This window comes from Mesoplodon densirostris, chromosome 1 (genome assembly GCF_025265405.1).
Source record: "Mesoplodon densirostris isolate mMesDen1 chromosome 1, mMesDen1 primary haplotype, whole genome shotgun sequence".
Lineage (NCBI taxonomy): Eukaryota > Metazoa > Chordata > Mammalia > Artiodactyla > Ziphiidae > Mesoplodon > Mesoplodon densirostris.
In genome coordinates, this window is record NC_082661.1 from 57066383 (window position 1) to 57085874 (window position 19492).

Sequence of the window (19492 nt, forward strand, 5' to 3'; positions counted from 1 at the left end):
CTGAGAAAAAGAAGAAAATGAAACAGTTACACTCTTGACATCAAGAGGCATATGTGGAATGTAAATATTTGTCACCCAAAGAACATCCCTCATTAACTCAATGTGTCATATTGATAACTTTAAAATATGCCTTTAAATAACATGCATGAGTGGGTTATGTGTTCAGCTGTCCTTGATCCCTGAAGCTGACTGGTGGCAAATGAAAAATTGTTGCATAATGCCGTGGCATAGCAGGCTTTCACGGTTCATTATCTGAAGATCTCCCAGCTGGTAGACAGAGGCAGGGCTCAGCTCATGAGTGTCTGAATTGAAAACATCTACTCCTTGTGAACATTTCTCCTGGCCATGACTGACATGCCTTGTCCTTGTTGTGCACAAAGCAGTCTTGGGACATTATCTTTGACCCTTGACACCTGAACCCTATCCTCCTGTCATCTGACCACGGAGCCTGAGATGGTCTAGTCAACTATTGTGGAGAGGAGATTAGTTTTTGCCATGGTTGGGATGATACTGGTATCCTACATTCATTCCTTCATACCTCCCTTAATTCAGCAAATGCAATGTGTCAGGCTCTATGCTAAGCACGGTGGCTATCATGGTGAACTCTGCTGTGCCTCGGGTCCTTGGAGAACTTACACGCGATTATAAAACAGCCAACGTAAGGACCGTTTCATGAAAGCCAGGGAGGGGCGTTTATCCAGATGTGGGCAGGAGTCCGAAGCCTCTTAGAGAAATGGCTTCTAGACTGAAATCTAAAGGAAATGTTGACTCACCAAGGTGAATTTCTCAGAGGTGGGAGTGGGGGGGGAAATTTTTAAAAAGAGGAGCCAGGGTCAGAATAAGCCCAGAGGTAAGAGAGAGTGCCACACATTAAAGGGACAGAAGGTAAAAAATTACATTAGATTTGAAATCCCTGTTCACATAGATATTTTGTTTAAAATGGTAGTCAGAATCCGTTTTATGGTATAAAGGAGTAATGTTAAAAATCTCATGACCCCCTAATTCTACTTCTAAGGGCATATGCTAGAGGAACGCTCATGTATTTTCACAAAGAGATTATATGAGATTATTGAGGCAGAGTTTTCTGTAATAACAAAATCCTGGAGACAACCTATTTCCTATCAACAGTAGAACGGATCACGAATTTTGGGTATATCCATAGAGAGGAAACACTAATCAGATGTTAAAGTGAATGAATCAGAGCATAGATACCCCTCTGCTCTGGTCTGAATGTTTGGGTCCCCTCAAATCCAGAGGCTGAAATCCTAACACCTAATGTGATGGTATTAGGAAGTGCGGCCTTTGGGAGGTGCTTAAGTCATGAGAGTGGAGCCCTCCTGAGTGAGATTAGTGCTCCTAAAAGGAGACCCCACCAGGTTCCCTAGCTCCTTCTGCCCCATGAGGATACAAGAAGTCTGTAATGTGGAAGAGGGCCCTCACCTGGCCATGCTGGCACCCTAATCCCCAATATCCAGCATCCAGAACTGTGAAGAATAAATGTTTGTTGCTTATAAACCCCCTAGTTTATGGTATTTTGTTAGACCCGTCCAAATGGACTAAGACATCCTAGAAACTATAATATTAAACAACAACGAAAAATCAAGATTCAAAAGAATGTATACAGGAATGAATACATGGAGCACAGGAGATTTTTAAGGAAGTGAAACTACTAAAACTGTATACGGATTTTCCACTGTGCTGTGGGTCTGCTCCCCTAACCCTGACTTGTTCATGGGTGGACTGTATGATACTGTAATAGTGGATACATGACATCATACATCATACATACAAAACCCATAAACTATGAACTTTATTTAATAATAATGTATCAATATTCTCCCATCATTTGTAACCAACGTCTCACACTAATGCTAGATGTTAACAGTAGGGGAAATTGGAGGAATGTGATATATGAGAACTCTGTACTTTCTGCTCAATTTTTCTATAAATCTAAAATTGCTCTAAAATATAAAGGTTATTAATTTTAAAAAGAGTATATACAGTACTTTTATCATGTTTTATGCAAAATATGTAAAACAAAACATGGATGTTCTGAACATATACATATGAGGTAAACATACAACAGCATGCCTGGGGATGATCAATTCAGGCTGGTGGTTGCCTTTGGGTAGAAAATGGAGGGAAAGGGAAACAAGGAGGAGCCTGAGGGCCCTTTGCATCTTTTTTTTTTTTAATTTATTTATTGTTTTTGTGGTACGCAGGCCTCTCACTGTTGTGGCCTCTCCCATTGCAGGGCACAGGCTCCGGATGCGCAGGCTCAGTGGCCATGGCTCACGGACCCAGCCGCTCCGCGGCATGTGGGATCTTCCCAGACCAGGGCATGAACCCGTGTCCCCTGCATCGGCAGGCGGAATCTCAACCACTGCACCACCAGGGAAGCCCATCCCTTTGCATCTCTTATGTTTCACTCCTTAAGCTGGCTAACAGGTATATGAGAGGCTGTTGATTACATTATCCACAATCCTTTTTATATACCTAAAATAGTTCGTAATGACTTTCATGTAAGAAAGGAAGTCACAGCTAGAGTAAATAGACTTAAGCAATTATAGAAAAGTTTTTTAGATCCTCATTTAGCATTTACTTACTCATATTTTTTTCACGATTCTAATAGGATTAGATGTAGTCTCCAGACCAACAAAAAGACAACCTGGGCTATAACTTATGGGAGAGAACCATGAGGAGACAGGAGAGGCTGCTAAAAGAAGGAGCTCTGACAAAAGCAAAAATGACAGTTGATATCAAGGTAGGGTACTAAAGATCTATACAAAGAAATCATGAATATTAAAAATTGTACTCTGGGGGCTTACCTGGTGGCACAGTGGTTGAGAGCCCGCCTGCCGATGCAGGGGACACGGGTTCGTGCCCCGGTCCGGGAAGATCCCACATGCCGTGGAGCAGCTGGGCCCATGAGCCATGGCCGCTGAGCCTGTGCGTCCGGAGCCTGTGCTCTGCAATGGGAGAGGCCACAACAGTGAGAGACCCGTGTACCACAAAAAAAAAAAAAAAAAAAAAAAAAATTGTACTCTGGAGCCATGTCAAATACAGGCAAAAAGTTTTATACATCCCAATGGCTCTCAAGTTACGTCTGTATATAGGGTTTAGAGGAAAGAAGAAAAAGAATACTGGTATTCAATCTTAGAATGAAATAGGTATGAATATTAAAATGCAATTTTGGTCAAGCATGGTGTTATAGTTTGGGTTAATAGATTTACAATAAATGAAGAAGCTTAATCTCAGAGAGTTTGGGCATAGTGTATTGGTAAATATTAACAAGTGGCTATATGTTAAAAATGTATACACCTATATGTATATATGTTTGTTATAAATTTTATTGATATAAAGGATGTGTAATACACCATCTCCAAGCAATAATATGCAATGCTCTTTACTGTAAATTCCTTATAGCCAATTGATTCTCATACAAGTCTTGTTTAGATTTTTGCCAAACTCTTGTATCGGGAGCCAAACTGCAACATACAATCTGACAAATGTGAGTAGTCCTCACATGACTGTTGACTGATATCTTTGCTTAAATTAACAAGCACAATGAAAGGAAAATAACAAAGATGTACCAGAATTTCACTTGTTCATTAGTGACATGAGCAGCTTCTTTGCTGAATTGGGTAATAGTTTTCAAACAGCAGAAGAATATTTCCTTGAATGTTTTGTCCTACTCACAATGTAACAGTTACAGACATGACACAGTCATTTACTCTATATTATTAATATTTTTTCTATAACTTTCTTAGGTCCAGACAACCAACAAAACAATACATCAAATATTGACTTGTAGCACTTGCCAATATCTGTGGTATAAATACTTACACATGACCAATTTCAAGCAACCAATGTGACAGCACTGAAGGCAGAGTTGCAAAAAGATGGGCAGTGGCACATCATTATATAGTATTTCTTCTACACAGATACAAGAAATCTAAACAGCTTCAAGGGCATAGCTAATAATAAACGTAGTAAAATATTGAGGAAGTAAGAATTTTGAGTATTTATTACCCCTTTTTAATATAAATCACTTACTTATAAGTTTATGTAATTGAATTTTTAATGCTGGCTGTGTTTAAGAATTAGCTCATAAAATTGCTGAAAACTTAACAGTAGGCACTGGTGAGCCAGTACAAGCTGGCTTTGCCACATCACTGATTGTGACTTGCCTAAGATCACACTCTTAGTAAGAAGTAGAACCAAGATGTGTCTCCAGATCTGTCTGATGTTGAAGTCCAAATCCTTCCATTGGACCACACTGCTTTTAGTAATAATGACTGACTAATGAAGGAAGAGTCAACCAATGCCCGTGCTACTCAATTTATGAAGCCTAAGAAATGCATAACGTGACTTACACATTTTGGAAAACAGTCCATCTGAAGTGCTTAAAACAAGTTTTGACAATTTCAAGAGGTAAATGTCATTTAGCAGGAAAATGTACTTATGTAGAGTAGTTCATTCTAGATGTATACTAGATGAAGCATAGGTAAACAACATTGTTTCTATGAGAACTAGAATATGAATTGCAAATTAATCATTATAAGTGAAATTTTGATTTAAAAATATACAGTGGCCTTTAAAAAAATAAAAAATTTATATAGTGGCCAGTACTCATTAGTACTTGAATGTAAATTTTCCTGAATGAATGACATTAATAACTCATTTGCTTATTAGGGATCTTCTCAAGATGTAATTATGTCCACATATTAAAAGTTCATTGTTCTTTATGAGGAACAAGACTACCATTTCCAGGCAGACTACATATCCTGAGCTATCCTTCAAACAACAATTGCCGGATGGAATATGGGAAATGTATTGTTAAATGTGCCATCGATCTGGCAGGATGTTAGGGAACCCAAAATCAAAGTGAGAGGTAATTCAGAAGCGTACGTGAGTAGTGATACAGGCTTTTGTCCTGAGAGCATCTGAGTAGCCCAGATGATGTAAGCTTGCATTTTAATGGCCTGTGGGACAAGGGAGAAAAGAGACAAAGTCTAAAGCTCACCAAAATGGGAAGCCTGTGGTAAGATGCTCACATAAGTATGATGATGCAAGGTCTTCACATACAGTGCCAGAATAAACAACAAGCTCTGCCTAAGAGACAACAAAGCAGCTAGCCTGTGGGAGAGAAATTACTCCTCAATATTTGTAACCACAACTCAGCTCTCAAACCATTAATTAAGTGTGAGAATGGAAAAAGATTTTAGCAGACATACGAGCTCTCACAGGACACTGGAAAAAAATTTTCCTCTCATTGGATATTACTGGAGGATAAATTTCTCCAAAACAATGATGTAAAACAAGAAAGAGAAAGATCCAGGATCCAGGAAATGAAGAATCTCGCAGAAGAAATCTGTGGAATGATGTAGCTGTGCAGCAAACCCAAGGAGTAACCAGTCCATGGGAAACCAGCCTATTTCCCATAGGCTATGGGAAATATTTCTTCAAGAATATTATACTACTAGAATATTTAGTTTGATTTTTTCAAATTTTAAAAAATTTACTAGAGAATTGTCAACATGCACAATAGTACAGTGAAGCCCCATGTACCCCTGGTTCAGCTTCAGCAGTTTCCAACTTTTGCCAACCTTGTTTCATCTTTATCCCACCCACTCTTCTTCATTTAATCTACACACATTTCAGTATACCCTCTAGCTGACAAGAATATTTCTAATTGGGGTAAAATATACATCACATAAAGCTTACCACCTCAACCATGTTTAAGGGTACAGTTATGTGGCATTAAGTGCATTCACATTGTTGGGCGATCATCACCATCCATCTCCGGAACTCTTTTCATTGTGCAAAACTCAAACTTTGTAACAACTTAGCAATTATTCCCATTCTAATTGTGCATGGGGGTGGTGAAAGTGGGAAGGGAGAGGGAGAAAAAGTGGACAGATGGGTAAATCTTCATCTTTCACAGGGAGAAGTCAATAGATTATGCCTACAACAGGAAAAAAAACTCAAAAACTAGTAATATAAGCATGATATTTAAGATATAGAAGTCAATGCCAAAAGGATTAACCAAAAGAATTAAAAGGGATTTCTTCTAGAGAGAGGAACATGGAAGAGAACAAGGGATTAATGGTTTCTGAAACAGTCTTGTTATGACTCTTTAAATTATTTTGCTATATTAACTTTAGTTAGCATGAAGATGAATTTAAGAAATTATATTAAACATTAGAAAAGATGGCATAAAAATAGACATTATTAAATATGTGGATAATCTAAACAAGCTATTAAAGTATAAAACAATAATAAAATGTCTGTGAGAATTAAAAAGAATAACTAGATAGAACTAAAATGCTGGGCCCATAAAAAAGAACATATATATATAGATATATAGATATATATAGATATAGATATAGATATATGAGCACCAAGGTAAGAAATCAGAGTTAAAGTGTTCTCAGATTCATATACTGTCTAGAAGGGGACTAAAGATATTGATTAACATTTTACTTTGTTATATTTTATATTCAGGTTAAAATTTCTAGGGTAAGCACTTAAAGAAAAAAAATGTAATTTCTTTTTAAAGACAAGTCCAACACATATATATCAAGTCTGTGCCAGGCTCTGTTCTAAGCATTTTATATATATTGATGCTTCGCAACAATATTATGAGTAACTGCAATTATTATCCCCATTTTTGGGTAAGGAAACTGAGAAATGAAGAGGTTAAATTAATTTGCCTAGATCAGTTTGTACTAAAGCTGAGATTCTAACTCAGACAGTTGAATTCCAGAGCCCATGCTCTTAAACATTATGCTAAATGAGGAAAACTAAATACATTTAAAAGAGGGCAGGAAAATAATAAAAAGTAAACAAAGAAATAAGAAAAATAAAAGCACAAAATAAGATGGTATGACAAGATATATAATCACTTATAACAATATGTCAATGGGATATACACCCCAGATAGAAGACAGAGATTGTCAGACTATATATATATATTTTAAATTCAGTGATATACTGTTAACCAACACACCTAAGACATAAGAATATAAAAACATTGAAAATCAAAATATAGAGAAAGATATCCACCCCCCAAAAAAGCAAAGGACTTCAAGGAGGGAAAAAAAGCACTAGAGATAAGGTGGGTCACCACATAATAACAATGCTGTTTTAAATATGTACGCATCTAAGAATCTGGTTTCAAAACATGTGAAGCAAAAATTGACACAACTGAAATGTAAACTTGACAAATCCACCTCCATAACCCAAAACTCCACCTTGGGTTTTAATCAACCCAAGTTCTAGCAAACATTTAAAGAACAAAACCAATAAATTCTACTCTTTCATGAATTATTCCAAAAAGTAAGAAAGAAAGAATTCTTCAACTCATTTCACATGGTTAGAATAACCTTGATACTAAAACCTCTCTCAGCAGCTGAAACAAGAGAGAATAAGGATAGCATTTATTAACAAACTTGATCTAATTGATATATATGACATTGCACAATAATGAATGCTACAATTGAAAAATATACATTGTTTTCATTCAAACAAAAACATCATGAAAGCTGAGCACAAATTGGTCCATAAATAAAGTTGCCATAAATTTCAAAAAGCTGGAGAAATACAGACGGCAATCTTTGACCAATAATGTTAGAATTCAATAACTAAAGAACATTAGCTTTTTCCTTCAAAAATCTGAAAAGGAACATCAGAATAGCTTAAAATCAAAGACAGCATAATAGGGACTTCCCTGGTGGTCCAGTGGTTAAGACTTCACACTTCCACTACAAGGGGCAGGGATTCAATTCCTGGTCCAGGAACTAAGATCCCACGTGCCGTGTGGCAAAGCCAAAAAAATTTTTTTCTTAAATGCTAGGGCATGCTAACACACGTATATGAAATCTAAAAAAAAAAAAAGAAATGGTTCTGATGAACCTAGGGGCAGGACAGGAATAAAGACGCAGACAGATGTAAAGAATGGACTTGAGGACATGGGGAGGGGGAAAGGTAAGCTGGGATGAAGTGAGAGAGTAGCATTGACATATATACACTACCAAATGTGAAATAGATAGCTAGTGGAAAGCAGCTGCATAGAAAAGGGAGATCAGTTTGATGCTTTGGGACCACCTAGAGGGGTAGGATACGGAGGTGAGAGGGAGGCTAAAGAAGGAGCAGATGAGGGGATATATGTATATGTATAGCTGATTCACTTTGTTATACAGCAGAAGCTAACACAACATTGTAAAGCAATTATACTCCAATAAAGATGTTAAAATAAATAAATAAATAAATAAATAAATAAATAAATAAAATGTAAAAAATGCTAGGGCTAAAATAATAAAAAAAAATAATTAATTAAAAAATAAAGAAGGCGGGCTTCCCTGGTGGCGCAGTGGTTGAGAGTCCGCCTGCCGATGCAGGGGACACGGGTTCGTGCCCCGTTCCGGGAGGATCCCACATGCCGTGGAGCGGCTGGGCCCGTGAGCCATGGCCACTGAGCCTGCACATCCGGAGCCTGTGCTCTGCAACGGGAGAGGCCACAACATTGAGTGGCTGGCGTACCACAAAAAAAAAAAAAAAAAAAAGAAGGCATAATAGTGGTCAACAGAAAATACTAAAAACTAAATCACAAAAAATAGTAAAATATTGTGATATCTAGTTAATGCATATATTAGAAAAAAAAACAACTTATAGCTAAAAAATTAATAAAAGTTATAGCTAAAAGCCAAAAGAATATATAATGGAATTATAAAAAATAATCTGTAAAAGAGATAAAAAGAGGGGAAAGAGAATAAAGACAGATGAGACAAATAGAAAACAAATAGCAAGATGGTAGATTTAAACCTAACCATGTAAATAATATCATTGAAGATGAATGAATCTAAACAACCCAATTGAAAGGCAGAGATTATCAGATCAGTTAAAACACCAGACTCAGCTATATACTGCCTATAAGAAACCCACTTTGCATATAAAGACAAAAGAAGGTTAAAAGTGACAGGATTAAAAAGATGTACCATGCTAACACTAATCAAAGAAAACTGGAGTAGCTATATTAATACCAGGGTAGATTTCAGAGCAAGAATATTACCAGGTATAAGGAAAGCCATTTAATAATATTAAAAGGGGTCAATATATTCAGGGGATTTACAATCTTAAATGTTTATTCACCTAATAACAGAGATTCAGAATACATGAAGCAAATACTGATTGAACTGCAAAGATAGACAGATCCATATTTGTATTTGGATAGTTCAATTAAAAAGACCAATAAGATTATAAAAAAATGGACAAAAGATGTGAATAGTTCCTTCACAGGATGAGAAAAACATGGCTAGTAAATATTTAAAAACACATAGGAGATCATTAAAAAACAGGGAAATACAAATGAAAACCACAATGACATACTATTCTACAACCACACAGTTCGCACAAATTTAAAAGTTGGGCAATATCAAGCATTAGAGATACTGTTGCAAAGCAAGAATGTTTATACAATGCTGGTAGGAGAACAATACAGAAATATCTAGTAGAGTTGAAGAAGCACATATATCAAAACCCCATAATTCACATACCACCATATATCCTGTTTCTACAAATGTAGACCAGGAGACATATATAACCATGATTGCAAAGCAGCAACAAAAACCATCACTGGAAACAGCCCAAATTTCCTTTGTCAGGACAACAAATCAATGAATGAATGAATAAACTATGGAATAGTCATACAATGAAAGACTATACAGGGGTAAGAATGAATGAACCACACCTGTATCTACATGCATAAATTTCCCAAATATAATATTGAGAGGGAAGAAGCAAAAAATACACACAATGTATTTCCATTTATACAATGTCCAAAACATGTAAAGCTAAACAAGAAATTGTTTAGCTAGATAGTCTCCCATGCTAAAATCATAAAGAAAAGGAAGGAATGAATAAATGCAAAACTCATCTTAGTGGGTACCTCTGGGAAAAGGGATAGGAGAAAGTACTGAAGGGGGGTCCTAGAAATATGATGAGTATGTGGATATCAGTTTTATTTTTGATTCTATACACATAAATTATAAACGTTTTTGGCTATTGTTTTTTGGGAAAAGTTTTCAATTAGCAATAATTGTGCCTCGGATAAACATCATTGGCTACGATACTGCCACTGCACAAAGCCTGCTATTGTTTTTTGAACAAACAAATCTTATAATACATTTCATTGTTCATAATAAGGGCCATTTACTGAGCCTTAGCTTTCTATCACTCCTATATCAAAAACTTATATCGGCCATCTCATTCTTCCCCTCACGACAACCCTTAGAAGATGTACTACTATTACTAATAAGAACAAAAGTATAAAGATTAAGTAACTTTCCAATATCATATAGCTAATAACTGTGACTATCAAAACATGATACCCCAGTCCTACCCTTATTGACATCAACAGTTTAAACTCCTTCATTATTTACAGCTTAGGTGAGTCTTAGACAAAATGTAATCTTTCATTGTGAATTAATGTTTTGTTCCACCTCTACACATTTCCCAAATAATAACTGTAATATCTACCTTCCTTTGAGGATCTCACAGTCTAGTAGATATCAGACAAATAAAGTCTTAGACTACATTAAGATAAGAGCTATATTAAAATCATGTAAAAGCACTACGGGAGAACCAAGAAGCAAGCACTCAAGAGTTACTTCCGTCATTGGGAGGCAGGTAGACTTGCCCACGAGAAAACATTTTAAGGCAGGTGCTGAAAGATGAGTAGGAGTTATAACAGTGGCTCTGATAACGGAAAAGCAAACGCATAATTCGGTGGCAATGGCGGGGGTGAATTGCAGAAAGAAGGCACTAGAAGCCCAAAGACCAGTTATTAGCAGGTTGTTGCAATATTTTTGGCAAAAGTGACAAATTCCTGTATTTTGTTTTTTAGTAATTTGGAAGAAAATAAAATTGCCTCTGAAATTCTTACCATATGAGGACATAGAAAGGATTCCCACAAAAAAATGTAAAATATTGACATTACCTACAAATCAAAATATCAAACACTTCCAAGGCTGCAAAGTATTATGGAAAGAGCACAGGCTCTAAAGCTGGCATAGAGGAGTTTTAGCTCCATCTCTACTTGACTTCTCTGTATATGAAGTGAGAGGATAATACCCACTTTGTAGGGTTCTCATAAAGATCAACTGAGCCAAAGTCAAAGTGTCTACAGAGTGTGTGGCAGACAGTATGTGTCCAGCAAGTGTTAGTTTTCTAGTCTTCTAGACTCAATGCAATAAATATCAACTAAAAATTTACACAAAAAGCGACCATTTGCTCTTTTTTCTTCCTTCTGTGGCCAGCTCTTGATGCCAGAGCACACATGTAGGAAGCACTGTAACTCATATTTGCAAACTTGCCTGTGATGAAGATTCAGTGTCTGGACCTGCATGATTGGGTCTGTGGGGTCCTCGGCTACCTGGTTTAGAAGCTGTCATTACAAATGGTGTCATGTCATTTTCACTTTTTCCATGACAATGCCCTTTGTGAGGACATAGATCTATACAGACCTCAGTCCTCTGCACAAAGGACATCACATCAAGCAAAAACTAAATAAGTGTCTGACGTGTGTGTGTGTATATATACTTTTCCTTCAAAATCCCAAAATGACATTACTTTACAACCTCTTCTCAAGAGCATTCTCTAACTCTTCACGAACACACCCTCCTCAGGGTACACACTGGACAAGTAACACATAGTGTCGAGTCAACATTAAAAACATCTTTTGCCCCCTTTGCACTTTGAGCTCTGTCAAGGCAGGGTCCAGGTGTCACTCACTTATTTTTGTTTCTCCAGTAGCAAGAATGGCATATGGGAACAGTGTGTGCTTAGGAAAATGCTTTTTGTGTGGCATGCTTAACATAAAATAGGAATATTGATGTTTGCTATGTCATTGCTTCACAGAAATGTGGAAAAGCTGTATCCATGTTTGTAAGTGATTGCAAATTCTTTACTTGAAAGAGGATATATAGGACTTCCCTGGTGGCACAGTGGTTAAGAATCCACCTGTCAGTGCAGGGGACATGGGTTCTAGCCCTGGTCCGGGAAGATCCCACATGCCGCAGAGCAACTAAGCCCATGAGCCACAACTACTGGGCCTGCACTCCAGAGCCTGCAAGCCACAACTACTGAGCCCGCGTGCCACAACTACTGAAGTCCGTGCTCATAGAGCCCATGCTCCACAACAAGAGAAGCCACCGCAATGAGAAGCCCACGCATGGCAACGAAGAGTAGCCCCCACTCGCCGCAACTAGAGAACGCCCGCGCGCAGCAGCAAAGACCCAACGCAGCTAAAAATAAATTAATTAATTTTTTTAAGAAAGAGGAGACATAGTTAAAAATTCAAGTAATTGCCATTCAAAAATTGTGACCTGATGTACTTTCAAATGAAAACATTTATATATTTTTACAACTAACATTCATTAAGAATATTAGACATAACTATTCTATGTGAAACTTTGAGGTTGTAGAGAGCAAAGATTCCCTGATCTAGAAACAGTGCCCTGTGCCTGAAGCTAATTCAGAAGGGATGAGGGCCCCAAAAGTGATAAGAAAAACCACCAAACCAAGTGGAAACACATTTCACTATCATGGCACAGGAGGATGGAGGGTTCCAGAAGGATGTCTCCAAGAAAATAAAAACAAAAGAAACGGATGAAGTATGTGATGTGTTTGAACATGTCAAGAAGTAATTTACATTTCTGGCAGACAGTGTGGGGTGAATTAGTGAAAGAATCACAGAATAGGAAGCCAACAACAACAAAGTATTAACTCTCAGGCAAAAATAAAAACTGTACATGAAAAGAAAGTCATAGTATGTTAGGCTCACTTGCACACAATATTTACATATTTACATAAAACTGTGATGCAAAAACTAAATGATAATTTAAACAAAATTTGTTTAATTCCCAAATACTCACATTAGAAAATGGAGAAGAGAAAGTTTGCTTTGTGAGCAGATACTGTAAGCAGTCCTAAAAAAAAATCTAATCTGACATAATAGAAAGTCAATATGTTATATTTTCAACTAGAACATCAAATAATAGCTGTATAGGCATGCTCTTTAGAAACATAAAGTAAATCCTAGAAAAAGTGAAAAGACTCAAAAGCATTGGTTTTGGGGAAAATAAATAAGCAGCAGAGAGGAGTGACATAAAAGACCTTTTTTGTTGTTGGGTATTATAACTCTCACAGTACTATCTGATTTTTTAAACTATGCACATATGTTACTAAGATAAAACTAAAAGTTAAGTTAGAAAAATAAAGATAATAAAGAGAAGGAAAATGGTAGACCTAGGTCCCAAACTAGTCAGCACCTGTTTGCAGGTAGGAGGGCATGTCACGGAAGGAGGCATGTAGAAACATGCACGTGTGCTTTTGACTGTGCCAGTGACTGGGATGCTGCTGATATTTAGTGACAGGGCCAATAAGAGGTCCTGCTAAGTACAGAGCAGCCACACACACAAAGGAATGGCCAGAACAACTGCCAGCGGCACCTCCACTGGAAAACACTGCAGGAGATGGGAAAAAGAGTAAAGAAACATACAATGAGAAGGGGAAAAGGACAGAAGAGAGGGAGGACAAAGCAAAAGGAAACTATCACATTAGAAGACATAAAATAATAAAATGGCAGAAAAAAGTTGAACCATATTGGTAATCATAAAAATTATAAATCCAGGGCTTCCCTGGTGGCGCAGTGGTTGAGAATCCGCCTGCCGATGCAGGGGACATGGGTTCATGCCCCGGTCCAGGAAGATCCCACATGCCGCGGAGCAGCTAGGCCCATGAGCCATGGCCACTGAGCCTGCGCGTCCGGAGCCTGTGCTCCGCAACGGGAGAGGCCACAACAGTGAGAGGCCCGCGTACCGAAAAAAAAAAAAAAATTAGAAATCCATTAAACAGTCCTGTTTCACCAAAGGTAAAGATTAAGAGGAAAAAAATATTTACATGTAAGTACTGATAAAAATAAAGTAGATTTAGTAATATTAATATGATATTAAAATGAATACAAGGAAAAAGCATCAAATAAGACAAAGAATAAGCTCATATTAATAAAGCTTATAGTCCACCAAAACTATAATCATGAACTTTTGTGCATCTAACAACAGAGTTTTGAAATATACAAGAAAAAATCTGCTACAAATGCTGGGATATATTGAAAACTTAATTAAGACAGTGAGAAACTCTCTCAGAAATTGAAAAAGAAAGAATTTGGTTAATATAGTTTATAAGCTTATTCTCTTATGGATAGAAGTCTATGTATGACTTTACACATATAGGTAAATATGCATGTGTGTGTATATATACATATGAAACACACGCATGAACGAGAGAAACAAAGATTGGTAATCAGCAATAGAAAATTATTTTCAAACACCCTTGAAGTATTCACAATTAGAACTCATGCAGGCTACATTCTCTGACAATTAAACAAAAAAGAAAAGAAGGAAGGAAGGGAGGGAGGGAAGGAAGGAGAGAGGGAGGAAGGGAGGAAGATTTTTAACAACCAAAGAATAAGCCAATCTATCCACTTGGATTTTATTTAAAATTCTAACTAAATCTTGGAGTAAACAGAAAATAAAGCGGAATGGATTTTGAGGAAAAATGTGTTATTAAAATTATCTTAAGAAAAGGCAAAAACCTGAAAACAAACATCTTTAATGCAGCTAAATGCTTCTATAGAGCAGACGTTTCCTCAACAGATGGGAGCTGAGGCTGAATAGAGAAAGTGATGGGATGGGGAAGATATGCATTTGTTGTACTCAGATACTGCCCAGCATGGGGAGGTCTCTGGAAGCCACAGATGTGTCCATGAGAAAAAGAATCATCTAAATATCTGTCAAAATTGGATGCTGTGAAGCCAACCTCAGAACTTTCCTTTTCATTACCTTGCCTTCAACCAGGTCAACCAGGTTTAACTAGGTCAGAAGATTTGATAAACAATCGGAAATCAGAGAAGCAGGGAAAAAAAGAAGATGAACACATCCTCTCCTCCAATAGAGCTAAGAAAGGGACTTAACCTTAAATCCGATTTGGAGTTTTAACTATTTCATAGATTAATTATTCTAAATACCAAAATGAGACTATGTGTTGCAACTGAAGTGGCCATATGTATCAGCCAGGGTCCCAGCAAGAAACAGATGGCGCTCAAACTGGGTAATTGAGGAGAGTTTTATACAGGGACATTTTACTATGGTGTGAGCAGGGTCTGAGGAAAGCAACAAGGATGGCGCAGAACCTCCAGGCTTGCAGCAGCAGGAAGTCAATAGCACCACAGAAGGAGCTGGGGCAGAATGGGCTTCCAACGCATGTAGAGAGTAGTGGCTTGCGGAGGGCTGCCTGGCAGGAGAGGGGTTCTTTAGTAGAGCCAACCCACTGCAATCCAGTAGATGTGGAACAGGAAGAATAAATACTTTGTCTTCTCCCTCCTCCTACCCGGACTCTACCATCTCCTGCTAATGCTTCCTGTTGATCAAGTCCAAACTGAAGCCAAAGGACAATGCCATCCATATAGGTCTTCTCCCAGGGCCAAGAGCAGGGAAAGGTGGAGAGTGGGTCCCAATGGACACATAGAAAATATCCAGTACAATAGATAAGCAACAAGGTCCTGCTGTAGAGCACAAGGAACTATATTCAATATCTTGTAGTAAACTGTAATGGAAAAGAATATGAAAAACAATGTATGTATATATATATAGAACTGAATCACTTCGCTGTATACCAGAAACTAACACAACACTGTAAATTAACTACACTTCAGTTTAAAAAAGAATATATCGAGTACACAATAAGACTTAAGGCCACCAGACAAACAGAGCCCACCTGTGTTTTCTTCTAAAGAGAAGGGAAGAACTACCCCCACTAGGTAAGTTTAAAGGTACAGTGGGGAAAATTAAGAAGTTACTTTTATGAGCGTGCCTGAGTGTTGTACTTGTGGACTGTACAAATATAATGTATAACAGAACATGATTATAAGTTAATTACTGACTTAATAATTCAGGGAAGTGATAAATTCTTCTAGGAATAAATAGTGAGAGGAAATTTAATCCTGGTTCTGGGACTTGACTTTCTGGGCTCCAACCCTGTACTTGTGTTGTTTGTTTTCTGATAATCATAATGTCTTCAGCTACAAAGACTCCTGACTCCCTCTTCATTCACTGTAGTCCTGTTTAACACCTGTCCTTTTTGTCTTAACTGCTTTTGCCTCTGCTATTCTACTGCAATTATTCTTTAATCTTTCAGTTAAGTCTCTTTGCATTCAGGCATTTATGCACAGAATTCCTCCGTCTACTGAAAGACACTTTTCTCCGCCTTTGAAAGAAAACCTCTCCTCTTCTTTTCATCCATCAGAGCACTGCATTCATCTAGGCTGGCTTCAGCCTCTGATTGTCACTATGCTAATCTGAGCCCCATTTGGGAGGACGGAATGGTATACTGGAAAAAGCATCATGATGATGATAATAGCTATTATGCATTAAGCCCTCAGCATGGGGTAAGCACTTTGCTGAGCACTTTACATGTGTAGGGTAAAAAATTTTCCTTGACTCTCTAAGGGTCCCTGGCTGGGCCTGAAAATTAAACTGACAAAGACAGATTAACAAGAGAAAAGCATGCAAATTTATGTGATATAAGTTTTACATGACATGGGAGGCTTCGTAAGGAAATGAAGACCAGATAAAATGGTTAAACCTGAGTATTTTTATGCTGGGTTTGATGAAGAGTAGACAGTTGTGGAGAAATATGATAGGTCAAGGAGTATGTGCTAACTTGGGAGAAATTTAGCAAGGCCTGCTTATTCAGATTCTTCTCAATGTCCCTCTGTCTTCTGAGATAAGAATGCGCCTTTCCTCCAGGTATAGGGAGAACACCTCTCACATGAATGTTTTATGACCTGTTTCAGGGGCTGAGGATCAGAGAGACCTTCCTGTTTCTGCCACTTTCTCAAACTCCTTCAGTTTCCAAAGAGCCATGTTTTGGGAGAGCGAGAACTTGTCCTGAACCCCATCACATGCTTTCTGCCTTCTGATTCTACCCCTTTTAGCCATGAAGAATCTGAGGTTTCCTTGAGTTTAAGAAGATCACAGAGCTGGTAAGTAGTGAACCTAAAATTGTAAGCTGGTGTAACTGATCCAAGACTGTGCTCTGACTACGCTCAATGGTCTTTCAATTCATATTTTCTTTATGTTAATTTATCTCTACACCTCACTACCTTTGTGACCTTAGAGAATTCACTCAACCTTTCTATGCCTCAGTTTCCTTATCTGCAAAATGAGGATGATAAAAAACCTGGGTCTTCCTGTTTGGCAGTGTTGTTGAGAAAATTTCTTGGATGTTTATGGGATTTGAGGCATTTAAAACTGACTTGCTGGGAGGCAGTGTTTCATTGTTGTTGTTGATAAACAGCATTTGTACCTACGACTCCAGGCTACACTCTCTCCTAAGAAGAGATCTCAAAGTAAATAGTCCTTTTAGGAACCCACCTTGACTCCCTGCCCTCCTTGATGACTACAGGGCTGGTTCTCTTTTCTGGAGATGCATTTCAGCATCATCTATCCTCTCAGTACCGTGAGAAGGACATTCATCCTGTTCCAGGACTTCGGGGCAGGGGGCAATGGCTCCTGGACAAAATGCACTATGAAAGCTCTTCCCCTAGAGGCAAGCATTTTTTTCCAGTGGCTTTTTTTCTGTTTCCCTTTTAAAAGTAGTAATAATAAAGTTCTCTTATTACATAACTATGGGACAAGGGATCAAACAGTGCTTAAAATGCAAAAAGTGCCCTACATTCAAACTGCTGTTGCCCAGAAGAAACACCCTTTGCAAGACTTAAATAAACCCTTTAACTCTTACCTGCCTCTGATGCATGAAAATTACAAAGAGCACCATGCCTTTATTGGTTATTTCCCAGTGACATCATGTGATACGCAAAATACCCCAAGTCCTGGAATTCTGGCCTAATTCTAGGAACAAATCAACCCAAGAATTTTATAAACACTCATTTGATTTTCATTATTTTCTTATCAAACACAAATTACAGACTTTCATTGTCCAACATAACTAAGCAAAATAATGGGCTCCCTAAATATATTACAAGAATTAGGCCTAGTAAATCAATTCTGTCAGTTTAATTTAAATGTCTTATTTAAATTAATTCCATTTTGATATATGCTTTTAAATACCTATTTAAACCTAGCACTCATGAAAATGGGCTAATGGCATCCTTTTTTTAATTTTTATTGAAATATAGTTGATTTACGATGTTGTGTAAGTTTCAGGTATACAGCAAAATGATTTGGTTATACATATATATTTTTTTTCACAACTTTATTGGAGTATAACTGTGTTACAATGGTGTGTTACTTTCTGCTTTATAACAAAATGAATCAGCTCTACATACACATATATCCCCTTATCCACTCCCTCTTGAGCCTCCCTCCCACTGTCCATATACTACCCCTCTAGGTGGTCACAAAGCATTGAGCTGATCTCCCTGTGCTATGCAGCTTCTTCCCACTAGCTATCTATTTTACATTTGGTAGTGTATATATGTCCATGCCACTCTCTCACTTCATCCCAGCTTACCCTTCCAGCTCCATGTGTCCTCAAGTCCATTCTCTATGTCTGCGTCTTTATTCTTGTCCTGCCCTAGGCTCTTCAGAAGCTTTTTTTTTTTTTTTGATTCCATATATATGTGTTAGCATACGGTATTTGTTTTTCTCTTTCTGACTTACTTCACTCTGTATGACAGACTCTAGGTCCATCCACCTCATTACAAATAACTCAATTTCATTTCTTTTTATGGCGGAGTAATATTCCATTGTATATATGTACCACATCTTCTTTATCCATTCATCTGTCGATGGACACTTAGGTTGCTTCCATGTCCTGGCTATTGTAAATAGTGCTGCAATGAACATTGTGGTACATGACTCTTTTTTAATTATGCTTTCCTCAGGGTATATGCCCAATAGTGGGATTGCTGGATCATATGGAAGTTCTATATTTAGGTTTTTAAGGAACCTCCATACTATTCTCCATAGTAGGTATATCAATTTACATTCCCACCAACAGTGCAAGAGGGTTCCCTTTTCTCTACACCCTCTCCAGCATTTGTTTGTAGAATTTTTGATGATGACCATTCTGACTGCTGTGAGGTGATACCTCATTGTAGTTTTGATTTGCATTTATCTAATGATTAGTGATGTTGAGCACCCTTTCATATGCTTGTTGGCAATCTGTATATCTTCTATGGAGAAATGTCTATTTGGTCTTCTGCCCATTTTTGAATTGGGCTGTTTGTTTTTTTGATATTGAGCTGCATGTGCTGCTTGTAAATTTTGGAGATTAATCCTTTGTCAGTTGCATCATTTGCAAATATTTTCTCCCAATCTGACGGTTGTCTTTTCGTCTTATTTATGGCTTCCTTTGCTGTGCAAAAGCTTTTAAGATTCATTAGGTCCCATTTGTTTACTTTTGTTTT

The 19492-nt window shown here is 37.5% G+C and overlaps 2 pseudogenes; both read right to left on the reverse strand.

Annotated features, from left to right (window-relative positions):
* The window catches only part of LOC132479675 (cytosolic beta-glucosidase-like), a 166193-nt pseudogene that overhangs the window by 97671 nt on the left and 49030 nt on the right, over positions 1-19492 (reverse strand).
* On the reverse strand, positions 10029-10150 carry LOC132501218 (U4 spliceosomal RNA; annotated as a pseudogene).